At 45.1% G+C, this 12,607-nt stretch overlaps 1 protein-coding gene across 3 annotated transcripts in view; it reads right to left on the bottom strand.

Moving 5' to 3' along the window:
• LOC129863925 (spectrin beta chain, non-erythrocytic 1-like) overlaps nt 1–12,286 on the bottom strand; it is a 99,090-nt gene extending 86,804 nt beyond the window's left edge. For all 3 annotated transcript variants that reach the window (XM_055936358.1, XM_055936359.1, XM_055936361.1), the window contains exon 1: nt 11,821–12,286. The gene's annotated coding sequence lies outside the window, so the exon portion shown is untranslated. The remainder of the gene's footprint in view (nt 1–11,820) is intronic.
• Nucleotides 12,287–12,607: the final 321 nt, after the last annotated feature.

Genomic DNA, 12,607 nt, shown 5'->3' with positions numbered 1-12,607 from the left:
GAACAGTATGAGTGTATTCGCATACTCCCTTAAAAGACCTTCACTTGTATAGTACTGTTTGTCCATCTTGAGACGCCGTAGCCACTTCCTCAAGATAAGTCAGAATTAATCGAAGATAACTCAATACATTTTTGCAGATATCTTAGTCACGCAATTTTACATCAAACGAAGATGTTTGGTGCCGTATTTCTCATGTGGAAAAATGTGCATGAAAACACGTCAATAGTTTAATGACAAACACTTAATTGAAGAATTCCTAGGTTAACCAATGACAAATGGCCGAAGACTTCGGCTACCGAAATGAGGCTTTTTTTGCCGAAAACCAAATTTACAAAAATGTCACAAAATGAACTGTTCCGAACTATTTGGGATGGGAAGCATGCGGACGCCTTTAATAACACACACACTGCTGATCAAATCATTTTGTTCTACCAGTCCCGGAGCTGCATGGCCGCCCAGACCAACCCCCCACAGCACTGAATGATAGAATTTCTCTATGACTATATGCTAATAAACAGGAATGTTAATCACTGCAGCAAACCCCCCCTCTACACACTTCACATCAGCTGATCGCCTCTCCTCTCCTGGGGGGGTAACCCCTCTCTGGCTCCATGTCCTCCTGTCAGTCAGGCTCAGATGGGGTAGGACAGAGATGGGGATGAGATCCCCAAAAAGCCCACCACAAAGCCTATTCCGCCACAGTGGCCTCACACAATGGAGGAGTCAGCAGAGACAGGGGCCAGAAGCTTGCGCCTTTCCTGTTTGCAGAAATGAGGCGGCCAGAGACACACATGTATCACAGGGCCATCACAGAGAGGCTGATCCAGGCCTGAATGCTCTGTTGAATAGGGTAGCGGCGGCCTATTGTCAACCTGTAACAACACATTCATCAAACACTCCAGCGCCCAGCGCTTACATCCCCCCGCAGCCTGCTCACCAACACGGTGTACTCCGCACACACACGTCAGAGATCACTCTCTCCATGACATACTCTCATATTCAACTCAATCACTTCAGCACCTCTAACACCCAAACTCATCTCTCCATCAAATCTGTTTCACAGTGACCATTCAAACCCCTCTCTCATTAGCCAGATTGATTCACTCATTCAACGACAGTGATCATGCCATTGCTGCTCACCCACGTCATGCGTTCACCCGTGGAACACACACACGTACCTTCTTCTATATAGAACACCCACCTCCTCTACAGGAACAATCTACTACAAGCTCAATACACTGGAACAGGGACTCAGATATAGCCACATAAATGACAGTTCCTATACATGTCATGCAATGTGACCATGACTCACCAGAGACTCACTCATCAGGCCTATTTTCCCATTTGTGATTAAAATGGAACACCTTTTAGCAAGAAGTTGCAAGACCATGACGGCTACAGCCACAGAATGTCAACTGAAATGTATGAAATGCCCAGAGAACGGAGCAGATCAATATTGTAAAGGACGGAACTGGATAATCATGAAAATCGCTCAATACATTTCTCCACATGGGACAAGCAATAACTGAAGCTACAGTAGGGCTGGGCGATATGACCTAAAAATCAAATCTCTATTTTTTTTCTAATTTATGGGCAATTCACAATATACAGTACCAGTCAAAAGTTTGGACACACCTACTCATTCAAAGGTTTTTCTTTATTTGTACTATTTTCTACAATGTAGAATAACAGTGAAGATATCAAAACTATGAAATCACACATATGGCATCAAATAGTAACCCAAAAAAATTGTTAAACAAATTTTAAATATATTTTATATTTGTCAGAATGGTGGGTGTAGCTGGGTGTATGCAGTCAGGCGCAGGAGAGCAGAGAATAGAGAGCAACGTAACTGAAAGATTAGTGGAATCTGTGTGGGTAGCTGGACAGGTAGGATGACTGACAGTGAAGGTGAACAGGTGGTCACGTGTAAGGTAACAGAGGAATGGATGAGACTGAGGCAGGAAATCCTTTAACCATAAAGTGGTATATTTACTGAGTAGTCTGAGCTGCATAACAAAGGAAACAAAATAACATGTATCCAATCAAATTCATAATCACAAAGATCAAATCATAACAATCATTCATTAACATAATTAGGGAATTCAACAATCCAGTTCATTAAGAGGTCAATAGTAATCATCCGTGAGTCATTTAGGCTCTTAACTATTTATCATAAATCATGAAAGAATACAAACAGTGAATGGTTATTCAATCTATAATCCCCTTTAGTTTGATATCAAAGTCGATCAGTTAGCAAACAATGACGTTTCTCATTTCACCCTTTCAATTGTCTTCATGTGTACATGTAATTAATTTAATTACATATTAACCATATCGATTGCATAATTGGCCTATGAGGATCCGTAGGGCCGTGATCATTGACCATTCACTACACAATATGTTTGAAGCGTGCGCTCCAAGCCACGCTCCGCGGTAGTAACTATAAACAATAACTGATGGCCCACTCTCCCTATCACAACAGATAGTTCAGATGAAAAGTAACAGAGTCGGTGGACTTAAGTTGATTCATGGACGCACAGAACTTCTGGAGCAGACGGAGTTAAGGAAGAGAAAGCAGCGAGATCAGGCGATGGCGTTTTCCTCCTTTTATGTGGATGAGATCTGTCGGTCATTGCCACCTGACCTAAATAAAGCGCCCCTGGCCCAGCTGAGTAAGTGGCCATGAATTAAAGGATTATTCCACCAACTCCATGGGCCTTTTCTACAGTAACTTTACTCAGAATAATGAATGTTGCAAGATAAAACAATACACTTGCCCAAACACAAACATCAACTTTTACGCACAGGCAAGAAATAGCACCCGTCGAAATAACCAGTCACCAACATTACCGAACATGACATAAAACAATCCCGCACAACACCATGGGGGAAACAGAGGGTTAAATACATGAACAATAATTAGGGTAATGAAAAACAGGTGTGTAGAAACAAAGACAAAACAAATGGAAAATGAAAAGTGTATCGGCGATGGCTAGTAGACCGGCGACGCCGACCGTCGCCCAAACAAGGAGAGGAACCGACTTCGGCTGAAGTCGTGACAATATTTGAGGTGTCCAAACTTTTGATTGGTACTGTATATCTCGTTTTCTAAAAATGTTTTCTCTAAATATGTGTTGTTGTACAATTAAAGGTCAAATACACTACATTTGAAACAGTCAGCAATAATCTAATGAATTCTGGGCTTGTGAAGTTATGTCTCGGCTAAATATAAGCCTTCCACAACCATAACCTTTATTTAGTTAGGCAAGTCAGTTAAGAACAAATTCTTATTTACAATGACAGCCTACACCGGATGATGTTGGCCCAATTGTGCGCCGCCCTATGGGACTCCCAATCACAGCCGGTTGTGATACAGCCTGGATTCGAACCGTAAGACCCACTAATAATTAAAAGATTTTATCAAAATAGTTCAACCTGTTTTTTTTTTAATAATCACTGATCTGGCTTTCAAGTCTATTAAATGCTATTTTTTGTTACAAATGTAACTAGAACCATGCATAATGCACATTCACTAATAATGACTAACTTCTTGTAACATGCACTAGGCTATAGAAAATGAACACAGGTCTCATCAACAATCTCACAAGCCCAGGTACTAGTGATCCGCCAGCTAATTTTTATATTTCAAGTTTAGCCAACTTGGATCTATTTACTAGCTAACAAGGTTGAAAGGTTGAATGTTATTAACATACCCCTCTGTCGGTCTCCAACGATTTGAAAAGCATGTTAGCCTGTCCACTTTGTTCAGATGTTGAAATCAAGTGGCCTACCTTATTTCTCAAAATGAGAATGAGTTGCTAATAATTGTGTTTTATGTTTATTGGACATTTATAAAACACAGACTAGACAGCTAGTATAACAGTCTTTGAATAAAATGATGCTAGCGGTACCCCAATGCCCCGTGCGACAAACTGAGCATTAATTTTCCAGAATCAATGTTCATTGATACTCCCGTTTTAGTAGTGTCTGTTCTATGTGGAATCTGAGTAGTTGAGACATAAAAAGGGTATAGTTAGAAAAGGTAACTTGTCCTCTTTTACAGTAAAATAATGTCTCTGTGTTTCAGTGTCCATATAACCCATTCTGTTGGACCAAACCTCAAATTTAAATAGCGAGGTGAGACCACCTGTCAGAGAGGAAGATGTGATCTCTCAGCTGTGTTGGTGTGAGAGGAATGGGGAGGGGCTTGGTGTGTGTAAATCCTAGGTATCACTCTTGCTAAAATCTGTCCAAAATTATTTTGGACCTAAGCTTGTCGCCTGCCTTCCAGGCTTTGGGACAACGACTCCCATTGTTAGGTCGGAGATGCATCTCTTCATTATATACAGATCTCTGGTGTAAATGGGGAGGTGCTCCGAAAGAGACAAGACAAAAAATACAACACGAGACCAAGCAGACAAACGCTCATAAAAACAATAAATAACAAAACCTTGTTTCTTGCGATACAGGCATTTGGAATATCGTGTGAAAACATATATCAAAGTCTATTAATTGGAATTTATCGCCCAGCCCGAACTGAAGCTATCTTTCATTGCTCTACAGTGGGTAACAGAAATTACATGACTGTGCAATAGGCTAATTATATAGTGACTGGCCAGGAGTTGGGCATTTAGGCTACATTCCAATACAGGAGTCAAGTTTAGTGTGAAGCTATTTGTCTGATCTTGACTTCAGTATTTTTCATATAGGCTAATCAGTGCCAATTTCTTTGTGGCCTGACCCACTTCAATGCAATTACAAACCTTGAAAGCACCCTCGCTCTTTAATAGACATCTGTTATATGGCCCCATATGGACTGTCACTTTGACAGAAGCTATAGTCTTTAAACCAGTGAGCTCACTACTCTCATCCTCTCTATCACCCTCCCTTATTGTACTGTGTTTGAATTAGTAATTTAGCCAAACTGGCAGAAGTCAGTTATGGGATGTGCTCCAAAGCACTACTTCACAGTCTTGTGACCTTCAACACAAATACCACAGGGCCCGGGTCATGAGACTTATAGGGAAGGTCAGGGTCAGGGTTGGCTCTCCACTTGGGTAACAGACCTTTAGCCTAATCACAGTCACTGAGAACCTCACAGATTCTAATATGGGCTCATTCATCAGATTTCCCTACAGTCAATCATTCAGCCTGAGCTCTGGATACACCATGTACCAGCTCTGGCCCTCAGGCCCTTCTCCATTTAAGGCAATGTGCACCTTATCAGTTGGACAGATTGTTGCTTCTTTACTTGAGATGGCTCAAAGGAGCTCTGACGGACTTCTCCAAGCTACAGTAAAACTGGGAAGGATGAATTTCACAAGCCCAGCATGGACTCCAGAGGAAAAAATAAGGAATCATAAGGACCAAGGATGTGTCCACAACTTGCAAAATATTCCAACCCCCGTCGCTCACCCACTCTATGCAGAGTGGCAAAACTCCTGCCTGCCTTGGATAACTGGACGGATGATGTGGGAGACAAACGTATACCACCATCTCAAAAACAAAGCAAATTGTTAGAGGACCGCATTTCCCACTACAGCCAAGCTCAATACATGAGACACGTTGCAGAACGACACAGTACAATGTAATCTAACTTGAGGCAACCCATCTATGAAATGCTTAGGCCTAAAACTAAAATAATCCCATCCTTAAACACTAATGAGTCTATATAATAACAGCCCACCACTGCTACCTCCCCTACAGTAGCAGTCTTCAATAGAAGTTGTGTTTCAGCACTACTTATTAAAGACAGAAGGATCTCACAGCTTATAATGAGACCAAACAGAGGCTTCTCTATGACAGACCATGAAACACCCAAGAGGCTCCAGTAGATAGCAAGGGTCTTGAAAATGAATCCCTCTAGTCAATGAGCATCATGTAGAGTAGACAAGTAGAGATGAGTAGTGTAGAGTTGTGTCAAGTAATTATAAAGGACAATTTATTGAAGCATTATGGAAAGCCCAGTGAACCAATGACTCAATACAAAACCCCAACCAGGAGGATATCACTCTGTCCTCAAGTAGTCTACGCCTACAGGTATTCATGTTTTTTCCATCTCTTAACCTCTTCAATGTGTTTAAATTTGCTGTCATTGTGGACTATTGACCACACATTGGTACATCCACATTCAATCTTGAAAAAAACAAAAACAACTTGAGATGTCAGGACAACAATCTTCATTGAGCAGATTATAATGAATCCTGCTGAAGAGGCTGAGAGCAACACTCAAATATCAAGAGGGGCTCGAGTTGATTCAACCACCAAATTCTAAAACCGAAGAATAGGCCGAAACAGAAAGGGGAAAACTGTAGGCTATTTGCCTTTTATCTCAATGGCAGACTGAAGTCTGTACTTTATGTTTAAAATTAGTAATTGTTGCCTCAAGACCTGAACATTGGTTCCCACTAGTTAATCCAGCCACAAAGTGGCTACATCGTTCAAATACATGAAAACAAAAATGTGCTTTTTGGTCTAAATTAAAGGTTTGGCATGAGGTTAGCAGTGTAGCAAATGTTTGGATTAAGGTTAGGGTTCTGTTTAAAATCAGATTTTAATGAGAGAAATAGCTGGGATTTATGACTTTCTGGCTGTGATAACTAATGACGAGTGAAGACCGTGCACATCTGATAAGGACAATAACATATGGAAAATTTGGTTGACTGCAGCACAATGATCCTGTGAGTGGCAGGAGTTGAAACAAGCTTGTATAGGAGGGATTTTGAGCATCAGCACTACAGCTAGTGATTTCCAACCATCCATCCATTCCTCGTCCACCCTAGGTAGGCAACAACTGCAGGACGCTCATCCATCCAATAGCCTATCAACAGATCTGAAGTAGTCACTAGCTGTAAAGGCAGTCAATGTTGTTCTCCCCCTTTAACGAGGAGGAGCATGGATAGGACCAAGATGCGGATTGAGGGAAATAAGCCATCTTTTAATGAACAAACAGCAAACAAGACACTACAAACTACAAAACAACAAACGTGACTAACCTTCAACTGTCCTGTGAGGACACAGGAACAAACACCCACAAAACACCAGTGAAACCCTGGCTGCCTTTGTATGACTCTCAATTAGAGACAAACAATACACACCTGTCTCTAATTGAGAATCATACCAGGCCGAACACAAAACCCCACATAGAAATACAAAACATAGACAAACCCACCCAACTCACGCCCTGACCAACTAAAATGAATACAAAACAAAGGAAAACAGGTCAGGAACGTGACAGAACCCCCCCCTTAAGGTGCGAACTCCGGGCGCACCAGCACAAAGTCTAGGGGAGGGTCTGGGTGGGCGTCTGTCCACGGTGGCGGCTCTGGCGGTGGACGAGGTCCCCACCCCACCATAATCAATCCCCGCTTCTTTATCCCCCTCCCAATGACCACCCTCCCACTAACCCCACCTAAATGAAGGGGCAGCACCGGGATAAGGGGCAGCACCGGGATAAGGGGCAGCACCGGGACAAGGGGCAGCACCGGGACAAGGGGCAGCACCGGGACAAGGGGCAGCACCGGGACAAGGGGCAGCACCGGGACAAGGGGCAGCACCGGGACAAGGGGCAGCACCGGGACAAGGGGCAGCACCGGGACAAGGGGCAGCACCGGGACAAGGGGCAGCACCGGGACAAGGGGCAACACCGGGATAAGGGGCAACACCGGGATAAGGGGCAGCAGGTCCTGGCTGAGGGACTCCAGCAGGTCCTGGCTGAGGGACTCCGGCAGGTCCGGGCTGAGTGGCAGCTCCGGACTGTAGGGCAGCTCCGGACTGTAGGGCAGCTCCGGACTGTACGGCAGCTCCGGACTGTAGGGCAGCTCCGGACTGTACGGCAGCTCCGGACTGTACGGCAGCTCCGGACTGTCGGGCAGCTCCTGACTGGCGGGCGTCTCTGGCAGCTCCTGACTGGCGGGCGTCTCTGGCAGCTCCTGACTGGCGGGCGTCTCTGGCAGCTCCTGACTGGCGGGCGTCTCTGGCAGCTCCTGACTGGCGGGCGTCTCTGGCAGCTCCTGACTGGCGGGCGTCTCTGGCAGCTCCTGACTGGCGGGCGTCTCTGGCAGCTCCTGACTGACGGACGGCTCTAGCGGCTCCTGACTGACGGACGGCTCTACTGGCTCGGGACAGACGGGCGGCTCTAATGGCTCGTGGCAGACGGCTGACTCAGATGGCGCTGGGCAGACAGATGGCTCAGACGGCGCTGGGCAGACAGATGGCTCAGACGGCGCTGGGCAGACAGATGGCTCAGACGGCGCTGGGCAGACAGATGGCTCAGACGGCGCTGGGCAGACAGATGGCTCAGACGGAGCTGGGCAGACGGGCCGTTCAGGCACCGCTGGGCAGACGGCAGACTCTGGCCGGCTGAGACGCACTATAGGCCTGGTGCGTGGTACCGGAACTGGAGGTACCGGGCTGAGGGCACGCACCTCAGGGCGAGTGCGGGGAACAGGAACAGGGCACACTGGACTCTCGTGGCGCACTCTAGGCCTGGTGCGTGGTACCGGAACTGGAGGTACCGGGCTGAGGGCACGCACCTCAGGGCGAGTGCGGGGAGAAGGAACAGTGCGTCCAGGGCTCTGGAGATGCACAGGAGGCTTGGTGCGTGGTGCCGGAACTGGAGGCACCGGGCTGGAGACACGCACCATAGGGAGAGTACGTGGAAGAGGAACAGGGCTCTGGAGATGCACTGGAAGCCTGGTGCGTGGTGTAGGCACTGGTGGTACTGAGCTGGGGTGGGAAGGTGGCGCCGGATATACCGGACCGTGAAGGAGGACACGTGCTCTTGAGCACCGAGCCTCCCCAACCTTACCAGGTTGAATGGACCCCGTAGCCCTGCCAGTGCGGCGAGGTGGAATAGCCCGCACTGGGCTATGCAGGCGAACCGGGGACACCACCTGTAAGGCTGGTGCCATGTACACCGGCCCGAGGAGACGTACTGGAGACCAGATACGTTGGGCCGGCTTCATGGCACTCGGCTCGATGCCCAACCTAGCCCTCCCAGTGCGGCAAGGTGGAATAGCCCGCACTGGGCTAAGCACGCGTACTGGGGACACCGTGCGCTTTACCGCATAACACGGTGTCTGACCAGTACGACGCCCTCTTACTCCACGGCAAGCCCGGGGAGTTGGCTCAGGTATCCAACCCGGCTTCGCCACACTCCCCTTTAGCCCCCCCCCCAAGAAATTTTTGGGTGAGCCTCTCGGGCTTCCGTGCTAGCCGCGTACCCTCATACCTGCGCTCCTGGGCTGTGGCTGCCTTCTTCTCCTCCCGAGAGCGGCGATTCTCTCCCACCTTAGCCCAGGGTCCTTCTCCATTGAAAATTTGCTCCCAACTCCATTCCTCTTCTCTCCATTGCTTTAGTTCTTTCTCTCTCTCCTCAATCCGCTTGGTCCTGTTGTGGTGGGTGTTTCTGTAAAGGCAGTCAATGTTGTTCTCCCCCTTTAACGAGGAGGAGCATGGATAGGACCAAGATGCGGATTGAGGGAAATAAGCCATCTTTTAATGAACAAACAGCAAACAAGACACTACAAACTACAAAACAACAAACGTGACTAACCTTCAACTGTCCTGTGAGGACACAGGAACAAACACCCACAAAACACCAGTGAAACCCTGGCTGCCTTTGTATGACTCTCAATTAGAGACAAACAATACACACCTGTCTCTAATTGAGAATCATACCAGGCCGAACACAAAACCCCACATAGAAATACAAAACATAGACAAACCCACCCAACTCACGCCCTGACCAACTAAAATGAATACAAAACAAAGGAAAACAGGTCAGGAACGTGACACTAGCTCTCTCAACAAAAGCATATAAATGTATAGAATAAACAGGTTACCAACAGCATGACTAATAGCCTACCTTCAAGCTAGTCATAAATTCAAACATGCAATCAAACATAAGAAACATTGGCAATTATGCTCAGTGATGCAGCACGTAAACATTTCATTTCACAAATCTTGAACAAGCTAAACACCAACGGCTGGGCTACATCCATCTAGATTACATAATACTGTACTCATAAAACTGTTAGAGTAGAAAATAGTTGGTCTGTCTAGGCTTGGGAACCCAAAGGTATGCTTCTGAAAGATATAGGATAGGTGGTTTTTGCTGTTGGTCCATAAAGGTTCACCGTAGGTGAAAAAAAATAAAAAATGTCATATGTTTAAAAAATAAACTGTTTTAGTGTGGGGAAAACAACCAGGTTCTATTTTGTATTACCGTCATAATCATACCTCAAATGGTGACTAGAATTTAGCTGACAAAACACCGGTTTAGTTTCCTACTAAATCATAAATGTGGTGTTTTCATAACATTATCTTATTTACGCTACTGCATGCCTCTAAACTGATGCTCTTCATACAGGAAACAAAGGCTCTGTCCAGGAAAAATTACTTGAAGGAAGGAGGTGGACATCAATAAACCACTTAAGCATTATACATTGAACAAAAATATAAAAGCAACTTGTAAAGTGTTGGTCCCATGTTTATTGAGCTGAAATAAAAGATCCCAGAAATGTTCCATATGCATCAAAAGCTTATTTCACTCAAATTCTGTGCACACATTTTCTTACATCTGTTAGTAAGCATTTCTCTTTTGCCAAGATAATCCATCCACCCGATAAGTGTGGCATATCAAGAAGCTGATTAAACAGCATGATCATTACACAGGTGCACCTTGGGGCAATAAAAGGCCACTAAAATGTGCAGTAAAAAGATTTCTCAAGTTTTGAAGGAGTGTGCAATTGGCATGCTGACTGCAGGAATGTCCACCAGAGATATTGCCAGGGAACTGAATGTGCATTTCTCTACCATAAGCCGCCTCCAACGTCATTTTAGAGAATTTGACAGTACTGTCTAACCACGCCAGCCCAGGACCCCCACATCCAGCTTCTTGACCTGCAGGGTCATAATGCTGAGCAGTATTTCTGTCTGTAATAAAAACCTTTTGTGGGGGAAAAAATCATTCTGATTGTCTGGGCCTGGCTCCCCTGCCCAGTCATGTGCAATCCATAGTTTAGGGCGTAATTCATTTAATTCAATCGACTAATTTCCTTAAATGAACTGAAACTCGGGAAAATCGTTGCGTTTATATTTTTGTTCAGTATGTATATAGACTTAACAAGCAGGCAGGTCAGCTATCTTGCAAATAATGAAATTGTTTATAGTTTATAATATCCACAGGCAAATAACAGTGCAATAATGAGCCAGCAGCAAATACCTGGGTGCCCCCAGAGAATAATAATTGTGTTGTTTGTTTGGACTCATGAGACAGCGCAAAAGCCAGGGTTACCCATAACTACGAATAACATTTCAAAACTCCTATGAAGCTCGTCCAGCAGAATATTTACAATGGTGTACAAACATTTAATGAAAACGTTTAATATAAGCACCGTGTATGAATTTGAGGGTCAGGTATGAACGAAACATTTATTGAGAGCGAGACAGCTACGTTGGCTAATGTCATGTTCAGCGGGACATCAGATAGTGACACACAGGCAGGCTCGAGACAGAGAGGACAAGAGGAGCTAGCTAGTCATCAAGCTAACTGGCAAACACCGACTCAAACAAAGCCAGTCAACACACAGCATGGCGAGGTGGCCAATAGAAGATATCTTGTTAGCTAGTCAATTTGAGAGACAATGTTTTATTACTGTATGGATAATATATTTGTAAATAAAGTGCCATTTTAAAAAGGGCATCCCAATAACGTCTTTACCTGAATATTAGGATTTGCCCATGTTTGCTAGCTAGCTAACGTTAGCTGGTTGGTGGAGGTGGTGTTGTTGGAGGAAAAATAATCACGCTTACCCGTTCTCGTTGTTTATCTTCGTTAGTGGGAGACTCACTATATTTTTACCGCGTCACTGATAACATATAACACTAACATACATATAGTCTCTGGTTACTGGCATTGATGACTTAATTCAATGTTAATGATAATGTTTAAAATCCCAGTTGACAGCGCATTTCTGTTAAATCCGCATCCTTGAATAAGAGCTGTTCACGCTGATTGTGCAGCACGGCGTGTTACGAAACATAAGCAGCCCTAGCATCTGACATAATACAGGTAAAGCAATGTTGGTACTCGCAAAGGATATACAAAAAAAATATGTATAAATCAGCATCAGAGAGATGTCCTTAGCTTCCTATTCCTCCTAACAAACCTCCGACGGCCGTCCACTACTCCAGTTCGTTCAACAGGGAGAAAGAAAATAATGAATGATGGAGAGGGGGAGGGTGGGGGGCTGAGCCTTCTCAGTCAATCACATTTAAATACTGTATAGACACTCTCAAAGGCTCCACACAATAGCAGCGGTTGCGCGTGCGGTGGATTCCTTGTCAGTGGAGCTGTCCCTGGTGCTATCACTGGCTCATAATACCAGGCGGATTCCAACCTTACAGATTCCGTTTATTAGTCGAAATATTGGGGTCATTTGTGGGCCCCATGCATACACGGTATCCTTTCTGCAAATGTGAACTTGAGAAACATTACGTTTTTGATGGTGGCGGATGAATATTGTAGCTAGGCCTACATAATACTGCAAGTGTAGTGAGGTAGGCTACAAATTGCGCATGTGACTCACGTGTTGGAACC

This window comes from Salvelinus fontinalis, chromosome 10 (genome assembly GCF_029448725.1).
Source record: "Salvelinus fontinalis isolate EN_2023a chromosome 10, ASM2944872v1, whole genome shotgun sequence".
NCBI lineage: Eukaryota > Metazoa > Chordata > Actinopteri > Salmoniformes > Salmonidae > Salvelinus > Salvelinus fontinalis.
This window is presented reverse-complemented; position numbering and strand designations above follow the sequence as displayed.